Genomic DNA, 11,062 nt, shown 5'->3' on the forward strand with positions numbered 1-11,062 from the left:
TCGCAATATATAACACAGAGCAGAAGAACAGACACAAAGTAGTAATAATTAAATAGGTACTCACCAAGCCCCGGGACCTCCACTCCCAGCAGGTCCAGCAGGTCCTGCTCACGGTCCAAGATGTCGGACCACCGGTGCGTCAGCTGCGCCTGGGTGCGCCGAACACCAGAGAAGCGTGACACTGCCCAGCGCACCTTCCCCCACCGCTGCCGACGCTCCCGGAGGCCGTACCCAGACCCAGGCCTGCCACCTGCTGCCAGGGTTGAGGGGAGGTGGCGCTGCACAAAGAAAATTAGTGCAGCCAACTCCACCTCCCCAAATAAGGCCCGTGCCTGCACTCCTTGTGGGCGCCGCCTTCCGCAAGGCAGGCGGTCGAGTCTCTGGCTGCGCCGGCGAACAGCCCTACCCTTGGACATGGTTCTGGGGACGGGGCGGGAAAGAAAAGGTAAAATAAATAAAGGAGTAAAGGAAATAAATAGCAGGCAATGAAAGAAAAAAAGTAGCTAAAAAACAAAAAAAAAGTAGACAAAAACCAAAAATATAGAGGCAGGAAAATAGTTAGAGAAATAATGAGCAATAAAGATCCAAAAAAAGTGGCTATAAACAAATGATTGAAAAGATTTTGGGAGGATTCAAAATCAGGCACCAGAACCATGCAATAGAGTGAAAAACAAGATGGCCGCGCCCATTGCGACCACGTGCGCAAGTTCGCGCAATATTTTCACCCGAGCAAGCAAAAAGCAACGCGATCAAGTAAAAGCGGTCGGGAACAGGAAATATCGACCGCGAACGGGCTCGAACATGCATTGCGCGACCCGGAACAGGAAGTAAGCATCGCGAGAGGGCGGGACAAGTGAAAACAAGATGGCCGCGCCCGTGAGCAACCGCATGGGTAAGTTGGCGACCCGCGATCACGCAAAAAATACCGCGAACAAGCGGGAAAAAAACTTCCGCGTCTTCGCGATATTTCCAGCGTGTTTGCGGAGATTTTCAGCATTTTCGCGATAGTTTGCGAAAGTTAATTTCGCAAATTCCGCCCACCCCTAATTGAGACAACGCAGACATTGCCTCATGTCAGGAAGTCATCTTCGAACCATCATGACACATGTAACGTGTGAGTCCACATGTGGCATGGTGTGCGTATATGTGTGTCATGCACAAATGCACACATACACATGTTGGATGCTGCAACAGCAGATGGAGTTGACGGAACACCAACGGAAAGCTCATGGGAACACATGACACACACATGACATAGTCACATCGTGGCACACTGGGAGTCACATGTGAGGTGTAATTATCCGTGTACCTGCCATCAGGGGACAGTTGCGGGTGTTGCTGACTGTGCCATACCAGTGATGCAGTGCTTGACACGTGTGTCGCACATGCACACATGTGCAAAGTGTGAAGGGGAAGTGTGCCACGTAGTGCCCCATCACACATGACATGTGTAAACAGCTCATCACACATCTATTGTGCCACAACATGAGGAGACATGTGCCACATCACTGCCTGACACACCTAGGCCCTGCACATGAAGGACTGCACTGACAATGACTTGATGTACAGCCTTGTGCGAGTCTGACACCTCCATTCCTTTCGTGTGCACCTCCTATCACCAGTGTAAGCAGTGAAACGCGGTACACACGCTCTGAGGACGTGTGTAGGGCCCGTACTCACGCGTGTACTGGCCGTACACGAGTGAGTACGTGCCTATCACTATGGTTTGGGGTACCGTAGGGCCTAGTTATACGGCACGTACTCACGCGTGTACGGCCCGTACATGCGTGAGTACGTGCCGTATCACTAGGCCCTACGGTACCCCCAACCATAGTGATAGGCACGTACTCACGCGTGTACGGCCCGTACACACGTGAGTACGTGCCGTATCACTAGGCCCTATAGTACCCCCAACGATAGTGATAGGCACGTACTCACGCGTGTACGGGCCGTGCACGTATGAGTACGTGCCTATCACTATCGTTGGGGGTACCGTAGGGCCTAGTGATATGGGCCATACACGCGTGAGTACGGCCCGTATCACTGTAGTGATGGTGCCCTAGGGGTACGTGTGAAAAGCGCCGTACCTGTGTGTGGATTTAAGAATTACAATGGGGACACATGAGGGACAAGTATTAAGGCCTAAATGCATGCTGGTTGTCATGGATACCGAGTTTCAAGTTCAAAATTTTACACCATGTGATCTGGAAAAATCAGTTGGCCACATTTAACATTGTTTCGAAGTGGTTGTTGACTTGACATGATGCTGCAAAATCGAAAGATGCAAAGGCTGTCACTGGTGTATGTTTAAAGGGATTGGAGGAAACGTAGGATGCAAATGAGTCTGACCAATCACTTTGTACTCCTGTATATGAAATAGGCCAGCAAGGCAGATATAAGGCAGGCAGAACCCATGAGAGGGCACTTGCCTGCACAACATGTCAGTCGATACCACTGCTGCTGTATTGTCTCCCTCTGGCACCATGTCAAGGACTGTGGAGAGGGCCCAGCCTTTCACCCAGGAGGAGAACGAGGCCCTGCTGGATGGGATCCTCCCACAGTACCCCATGCTGTATGGTCTACCAGGGGAGCAGGTGAGTGCTGACTCCAGTACCTTTGCCTGTGCACCGTTATTGTGTCTGTCACTTCTGGCATTGTGGCCAGGTGTGACACACATGCAATGTTGGGTGGAGTGGGTCCCAGGGGGGGGATGGCTTATGTCTCTCATGCAGGGCTTGATGTAGTTCATGTGTGCACTCCTCACTTGCATTGTGCTTACTGTGACATTCACTGCATAGTGCATGGCACATTCCGCCAGTCAAATCCTCTTGGTCACCCCGGTGTGACAGGTGACTGCACCCACAGATGTGTGTGAGAGTTGAGTGGAGCTGTGGTGAGAGTGGTGAGTGTGTCCAAATGATGTATACGCCCCCTGGACATTGATGTGTGTGAATGTTTCTTGTCATGTGGATGAGTGTCTATGTGGAGTGTTGCACCACAGCTGCATGGAGGAGGCAACTGCTCAATCAATCTGATGTGTGAAGTAAGCCGTGCTGTGTGTCTGACTTGCTGAGCTAACCCCACACCTGTGACACCCCCCTGGCAAGTGGCACATGTGCAGAGTGAGGCTTGCATCCGCTGTTGCCAATGGCAGGTGATTGAGGTGTGCTTGTGTGTGTCTGTGTACTCTGCTGAGGTTTCGTCAGTGGCCTGGCGCATGTGACTGCTTTGCGTTGCTGTCCATCAGCCTTGTGTTGCTTGGGATGCACAGTGTGTGCCATGATCAGGGATTGGTTTGCACCCCTCATGCCACCTGTGTACTTACTATGCCATGTAGTGCATTGGTGGGTCCCCAGTGGAAAAAGTCCCTATGATTAAGGTGCTATTACTTGCCAGCATACTATGCCCTGTTCTACAAATCTAAGATGGTCAACTGTGTGTCTCTGTGACATGGTGCAGGTGTAGTGATGTTGTCCCACTTTGTCATCCACACAGGTATCCCCCTACCACAAGGGGAAGATCTGGAAGGACGCCGTCAAGGCTGTGCAATCGGCGGAGGGTCGCAGTCGGCGCTCCGCCAGATGCGGCGTGTCCTGGCGGTGGTCTTCCCTGACCTGGATAGGCGGATACAGGAGTTACAGCAGCAGGAAGGGGGTAGGTACATGTGTGTTTGTTGTGTGTCACAAGATTTTGTTGCTGCTCAGTCGCCTGGAGACACTGCCAGGGTATATATGTGCAGTGCATATCCTGTTCCCCCACAGTCAACCTGTGCTGTTCTTCCTCCCTTCCCCTCCTTGACATGTGTTACCTGGTCTGTGTGTGATCACTATTGCACATGGTCATCTAGGCTGCCAGTTTATCAAGGTGCACACTGCTTTCAGCATCATGTGTGGAGGTGGTCTGCCTGTGCCCTGTCCTGTACAGTCATTAGGGGGTGCATATTTGTTGCCACTGATGCTGAGTCCCAACATAGGAGTGTGAGGTTTCAAATGAACAGACTTGCTGCATGCATTACCAATGTTGTGGCCTCAGACATGATGTGAATGAGTGGGATATATGCATAGTGCCGGGACGGTTGCTCCTGTAACAGTCAGCTCATTCCAGGACCATGGAGCAGTGTGCACACTACAGTCCCCTGTCACAGCCTGCCATCCTACTCATGTGTGTCATCCAACACTGTGCACATTCACTGTGGGTTCATAATGGCTCTGCCTCTGTGGCATTGTTCCCTGGCCTAGGTAGTAGTTTTCACATGTGTGATACATTTGCCCACTGGACAGGGATACACCAGTTTGCTTGTGCATACTCACACTGGGCAGTGCCTGTGTGGCTATTCACAACAATCTGTTGATGTTTGTTTGTGACCAATATGTTTTGCCAGCCCTACAAGGTGATGTCGTGTTAATGAAGCTAGTTTTCAAGCACAGTTATTGTAACCCTGAATATGAGCTCTCACTTCTTGATTGGTATCAGTCACATTGACTCAGGTATGGGTGGGTGTGCGCGGGAGGGGCGTACATGTTCAACCCTGATGTTTCATTGCCAGTTCTGACTTGTGTGCGATGATTCAAAGTACAGAAAGTCATTGTGCAGTGCCCCCGTGATGTTGGCCAGTGCTTGCTGTTGGTGCTTCATTGCCTGTGTCAGTTATTGGCAATCATGTATCCTGCTTGGACATTTTTGGCACCTGTGTGTGGTTCAGATGCTACACAGTTGTAACTTTGTGTGCTGACATCTGTGGGTACATTCTGGCTTGCCATGAGGGGGAACCCACAGTACAGCTAGGCTTTTTTGCTAAACAATTGCAGCCCCATTAGCTTATGCATTGTCCTGGGTGTGGACATGTGTGCCACTCCAGATGACAGTCAGTAGGTCATATGTGTAGCCAACTGTGTGATCAGGTGACGGATAGCCAAGTGACAAATGACATTATTCAAGTTGTTACTCGAGGAAAATGGCCATTGGCACTCACTACACCTGTCAGCATGTCTCAATGTTTCATATGCTTGACCTTGTTGTTTGGTTGTGAAGGACAATGATGTGCCTGCATGACAGATGTCTCCCAAGGAAGTGCACGAGACACCACCTTTACACTTTCCAGGGACACGCTGGCACATTTTACAGTAATGCACAGTTTGGACAACACTTGCTTGGAGTTCATACATATACATGCTCCCACAGTGTGCTAGCATTTGGGTTAGTCCTTGGTTGTTGCTGGTATCAAATTACGAGTGTCAAGTCATCCAGCCACCCTGGTGCCATGTATATGTACTTACTGCTACGCCATTTCTTCCTAACAGTGGCTGATTTGAATGAGTCTGGCAGCTCAGACAATGACTGTGTACATGTAGTTTGGTGTGCACCTCCTTGTGTGACTTCTGCTATACAGACACATGTGTGTTGTGTTCACAGAGTGCCACATTCACACATGCTAGACATGTCCATTTTGTAAAGGGTTGTGATTCTCCAGGAGTCACAATGTATTTCTTTGGGGTGTCAAAAGTACTCACATGTCTCTGAGTGTGGGGACACCTTCTGCATTGGCATGTGGTATTTGGCCTTGGGTGCGACAATACTGTTTGTTTCCCAGTGAACAAGAGGTGGCATGCCTTCATAGTCTTGCTGTGCTCAACTGATCCCAGACACTAGCTTCTCATGACCTTGTGATTTCGAGTTATTTGCTGTTGTGTCCTAATTTTCATTGTTTGCAAGTGGCATGGTGCGTCAACCAACTGGGGAGTGCAGGGCTTACATATGTGGGGAGTATCCTAGATGTTACTCCTGATGCCTTTCCTGATATGCACTGTTGCCTATTTTGTTTGGACTCATGTGTCAGATGTATACAGGTGACTGATTTTTTCCTGTCTCTTCACCTTGCCCACAGCATCATCGGAGGACACCGAGGGAGACACCGGCACGGACGTGGAGGAGGGATCGAGAAGTGGTGCCACCACTGCTGTGGAGTCGGTGGAATCTGATGGCACGGAGGGCGAGGGGAGTGAGGCGGAGGACCTACCCAGTACCAACACAGACTACGAGGCAGACGGGTCCGAGGCTGAGCTCCCAGAGGGGGCGGAGGCTGCTCCCAGAGCTGAAAGCAGCAGTACATCTCTCGCCGCCCCCTCCATTCCCATCACCGCCCTCCATCTTGCTCGGGTCCCTTCTGTCCGTGCTAGGCCACACCGTGTCTCCTTCGTGCCAGGCACCACACCCCCTGCCCCTGTCCCCCCTGCTGCCCTCACTGCCGAGTCTGTGGACATTCAGCGGCAGTTGCAAATTGGGCAGACATCGATCCTGACTGTCCTCCATGGCCACACCAGACTTCTGACCCAGATGGTGTCGTACATGGAGGGCATGTCATCAGCGATGTCTGACCAACGGATGTTGCAGAGGTCCCTGGACTCGTCACTGACGGCAGTAGCGAGTCACCTGCAGCGCTGCCTCCCCCCCTGCCCCTGGCCCATCCACAAGTCCAACAACCATGCCTGTCCAAAGCACACCCAGACATCCACACACACGCACCCCACCAGACACAAGCAGCACACCACCACGTAAGGGCAAGTGCACACCTCCTGACACGCACACTCAGGGGGTAGCAGGCACACCCACTGGGTCTGGGCCACACAGGCAGGCACGCAGCCACAGTCCTCATCCACATGACTCACTCCCCAGTCCCTCTGATGTCACTCCCCTTGGCTCCCCTGCCCCAGAATCGGAGAAGGAGGCCTACTTTGCTGGGATGGGCCTCAGCCCCACTAGTTCACCTGGACGCAAATGGTCATGGCACTCCACGGGTAGGGGAGTTAAGTCCCCCAGCCCGTCCACCACCTCCCCCAGTAGCTCTGCAACCCATCCCTCCGACCCCCCCACCTCCTTGGGGCCTGTTGTTTCTCCAGGTGCAGGGGAGACGCTTGAAGAACTGGCAGAAGTGTGCAGCGCTGAGCTCGCCTCCACCTTTGGCGCTGCCCCACCCCCTGTGGTGGAGTCATCCGTCCCTGCACCCACAACACCTACCCTTTCCCCTCCTGTCCCTGCGGTGCCTGGTCCTTCCCCACATGATGCCCCCCCCCCCCAGTCGACGAAACACTCTTGTGATGTGCAGGCAAGCTAGAGGAGACGCATGGCCATGTGTCCCCCGCCAATGACTGCTGATATGGACTGGCCATTGGCCTTTGTGAATAGTCTTGTTTACACATTATTATTTTCATGCTGAATAAAGCATTTTCTTTTTCTTTGGAAAAGTCTTGCATTTCAGGTATTGATGTTGATGCTGATGCTACAGGAGTTGGGGTTGTGGGCATGTGTTATGTTTCAGGGAAATGTTGTGGTCTGCTGCTCATGGGGTGGAACCTGGTATCTGCGTGCCATCACGCGATCTCTGCAAAGATTCTTTGTTGTGTATGCTCTTTGTGTTTGGAGACATTGTCCCAAGGGGTGTTCCTTCCTCTGTGGCACCTGACATATTCCCTGCAGAGAGTTGCACAATTGTTGTGTTGCCCTGTGTCTACATGTCCTTTGTTGGTGATGGATCCCTTCAACTCTGAGCATGCCTGCTCAGCAATGTGTCCGCCTGCATTGTCTGTGCCATCCTTGGTACTCACTGTACTTGTGTATAGAGTATTTTTCCATGCCTTCATGGATAAATGGTCCCTTTTCCGCACAATGCATGTGTGTAATCCCAGCTTAGTACACATATGGTACTTGTTCTGCTGGGTATTTGAACACCTGACTCACAATTGTGGGCATTGTATCTGTGGGAACTCCACACTATTCCTTCCATGACAGACAACATCTTGGTGGCTAGCCCAGCACCTGAACATTCCTATCAGTCCTGGGATGTGCGTGACAGTGTGTGTTCTCTTTGGCTCTCTTAGTTTGTTAGGCAGTGACATGACTATACAGTCTTGTGGCATGATCTCAGTGTGTGTATTGTGCTGCATCTGCCAGGGGTGGGTATGCATGTGTTATTTGTCCTCACACCCACATGTGGTGTGTCATGCAGTGGGGGTAAGACCTCCTTCCTCCTGGGAGTGGCACAATGCTGTCAGTGATGTGTTGTTATTGCACTATCCTCATTGTCCTAAGTTAGGGATACGTACATTCACCCATGAAGCTGTGGTCATCTGATAATGATGTACACCCCCCCATGTCTCTGTCCACTGCTGGGAGTCCTCTGCACCCACCCCTCATATGTCAGGGCACTGCTGGGAGTGATAGGCACCCACCCCTCATATGTCTGGGCACTGCTGGGAGTCCTCTGCACCCACCCCTCATATGTCTGGGCACTTCTGGGGGTCCTCTGCACCCACCCCACATATGTCTGGGCACTGCTGGGAGTGATAGGCACCCACCCCTCATATGTCTGGGCACTGCTGGGAGTCCTCTGAACCCACCCCTCATATGTCTGTCCACTGCTGGGGGTCCTCTGCACCCACCCCTCATATGTCTGGGCACTGCTGGGAGTCCTCTGCACCCACCCCTCATATGTCTGGGCACTGCTGGGAGTGATGGGCACCCACCCCTCATATGTCTGGGCACTGCTGGGAGAGATGGGCACCCACCCCTCATATGTCTGGGCACTGCTGGGAGTCCTCTGCACCCACCCCTCATATGTCTGGGCACTGCTGGGGGTCCTCTGCACCCACCCCTCACATGTCTGGGCACTGCTGGGAGTGATAGGCACACACCCCTCATATGTCTGGGCACTGCTGGGAGTGATAGGCACACACCCCTCATATGTCTGGGCACTGCTGGGAGTCCTCTGCACCCACCCCTCATATGTCTGGGCACTGCTGGGAGTGATAGGCACCCACCCCTCATATGTCTGGGCACTGCTGGGAGTCCTCTGCACCCACCCCTCATATGTCTGGGCACTGCTGGGAGTGATGGGCACCCACCCCTCATATGTCTGGGCACTGCTGGGAGTGATGGGCACCCACCCCTCATATGTCTGGGGACTGCTGGGGGTCCTCTGCACCCACCCCTCATATGTCTGGGCACTGCTGGGGCTCCTCTGCACCCACCCACCCACCTGCGCCCTTGCTGTGTTACACTGCTGTCCTGGCCATACACCACCCCCAATTTACAGCTGCTGTGCTGCACCAAGCTGTACACCTACATCCGTGGCGTGTGTACGCCTTGTATCCATCATGTATTGGGGCTGTAGGGGTACGCGTGTACGGACCGTACCCACGCTCTGGGGGCGTGGGTACGGTCCGTACACGCGTACCCCTACATCACCACTGCAATGGTGGTATGGGCCGTACCCATGCTCTGGGGGCGTGGGTACGGGCCGTACCACCATTGTGGTGGTGACGTAGGGGTACGTGTGGTATGGCCCGTACCCACGCTCTGGGGAGCGTGGGTACAGCCGTACCACCATTGTAGTGGTGATGTAGGGGAACGTGTGTACGGCCCGTACCCACGCTCTGGGGGCGTGGGTACGGTCCGTACACGCGTACCCCTACATCGCCACTGCAATGGTGGTACAGCCCGTACCCACGCTCTGGAGAGCGTGGGTACGGGCCGTACCACCATTGTGGCGGTGACGTAGGGGTACGCGTGGTACGGCCCGTACCCATGCTCTGGGGAGCGTGGGTACAGTCCGTACATGCGTACCCCTACATCACCACTACAATGGTGGTACGGGCCGTACCCACGCTCTGGGGGGCGTGGGTACGTCCCGTACCACCATTGTGGTGGTGACGGGTAGACGTCCACGTCCACTTCCGTTTTGGCGGGACGTGGGATTGGTGGACACGCCCACCGAAGTGACCAGACCATGGAGGTAATTAATGTGCAGTATGTATTAGTAATTTGTGGGGCGTGGGTTATGTTTCCTGCCCCTTGCGCACACACACCCCCCCTTTGCCCCTGGGGGTTGTTCTGACCTTCTGCGGCGTCTGTTTCTGTATACAAGGTGGTAAGCTATGAGGGCTGGGATGACGCGTAGGTTGGGGTCCATCGCTGTCCGTCGCGTACCGGGGCTCCTTCTTTGAGGCGTCCTCAATTTCCCGGCAGTTTTTGGCTCCCGTAAAAAATGCTAATGTGATAAAGATGCTCTTCGTCCCAAAATTTCTGTATTTTTTCAGGACAATATGCTTGGAGTTTAAACCACAAATGTTCAAAGCCATAGATAACATGTTTTCCCGCTTCATATGGGGATATAGAAGACCTCGCAGGGCGCTTAGATACATCTCACTTCCGAAAGAAAGAGGCGGCCTCGCCCTGACTAACTTCAAAGTATATTGGTGGGCTACGATCCTGAAATACTGTAAAGTGCTATTAATTCCAAACAGGGACAACAGGCCAAACAGGGATATACCAACACCACAAGAGCTTATCCTGGGTAATGAGGCTAGCGGGTACCTATGGCGACATATACACAACTGCTACTTCAAAAGAGTACGCTTCAAAACCCTGGCAGGCATACATATAGCCTGGAATAATGTGCGTAAACTGCTCGGAATCGGAAGGTTTTCCTACTACACTCGTTTATCTCAAAATAGTAATCTCCCAGAGATTTTCAATGATACATATATGAATAATTGGCTAAATGCTGGGATCACCCAAATTGGCTGCTTCTACTCTTCGTCTGAGCTTAAATCATTTGAAGACCTAAGAAATGAGTATATGCTAGATCATAGAGACTTTTTTAAATTTCTTCAGGTCAGAGCTTTTTTAATAAAATTTCAGAGAACTCAGACCGTTGAAATAATTAAGGGGAATAAAGCAATAAAGATCGGTGAAATCTACGATAGCTTGGTCACCACACTCCTCGATGATATGAATAAATTTGACGTAAAATGGCAGGAAAAACAGGGAACAACGATAGAGTCATGTCTGAGATCTTACGGACTATCTCAATCTACATTGTTATGTTACTAGGTATTTATTAAGCGCACGGCTACTCCCAGGAGTGTCCCGGCGCTAGTTAATGTCTGCTAGGCTGCAAGCCCAATATTATAAAACGTTTTTTCAACTATACTATACACCAAATAAGATAGCCAAATGGGGGTCGGGTAAAGGCACAGAATGCCCACGATGCTCATTGTACGAGGCC

Source organism: Triturus cristatus, chromosome 3_1, assembly GCF_964204655.1.
Source record: "Triturus cristatus chromosome 3_1, aTriCri1.1, whole genome shotgun sequence".
Taxonomy (NCBI): Eukaryota; Metazoa; Chordata; class Amphibia; order Caudata; family Salamandridae; genus Triturus; species Triturus cristatus.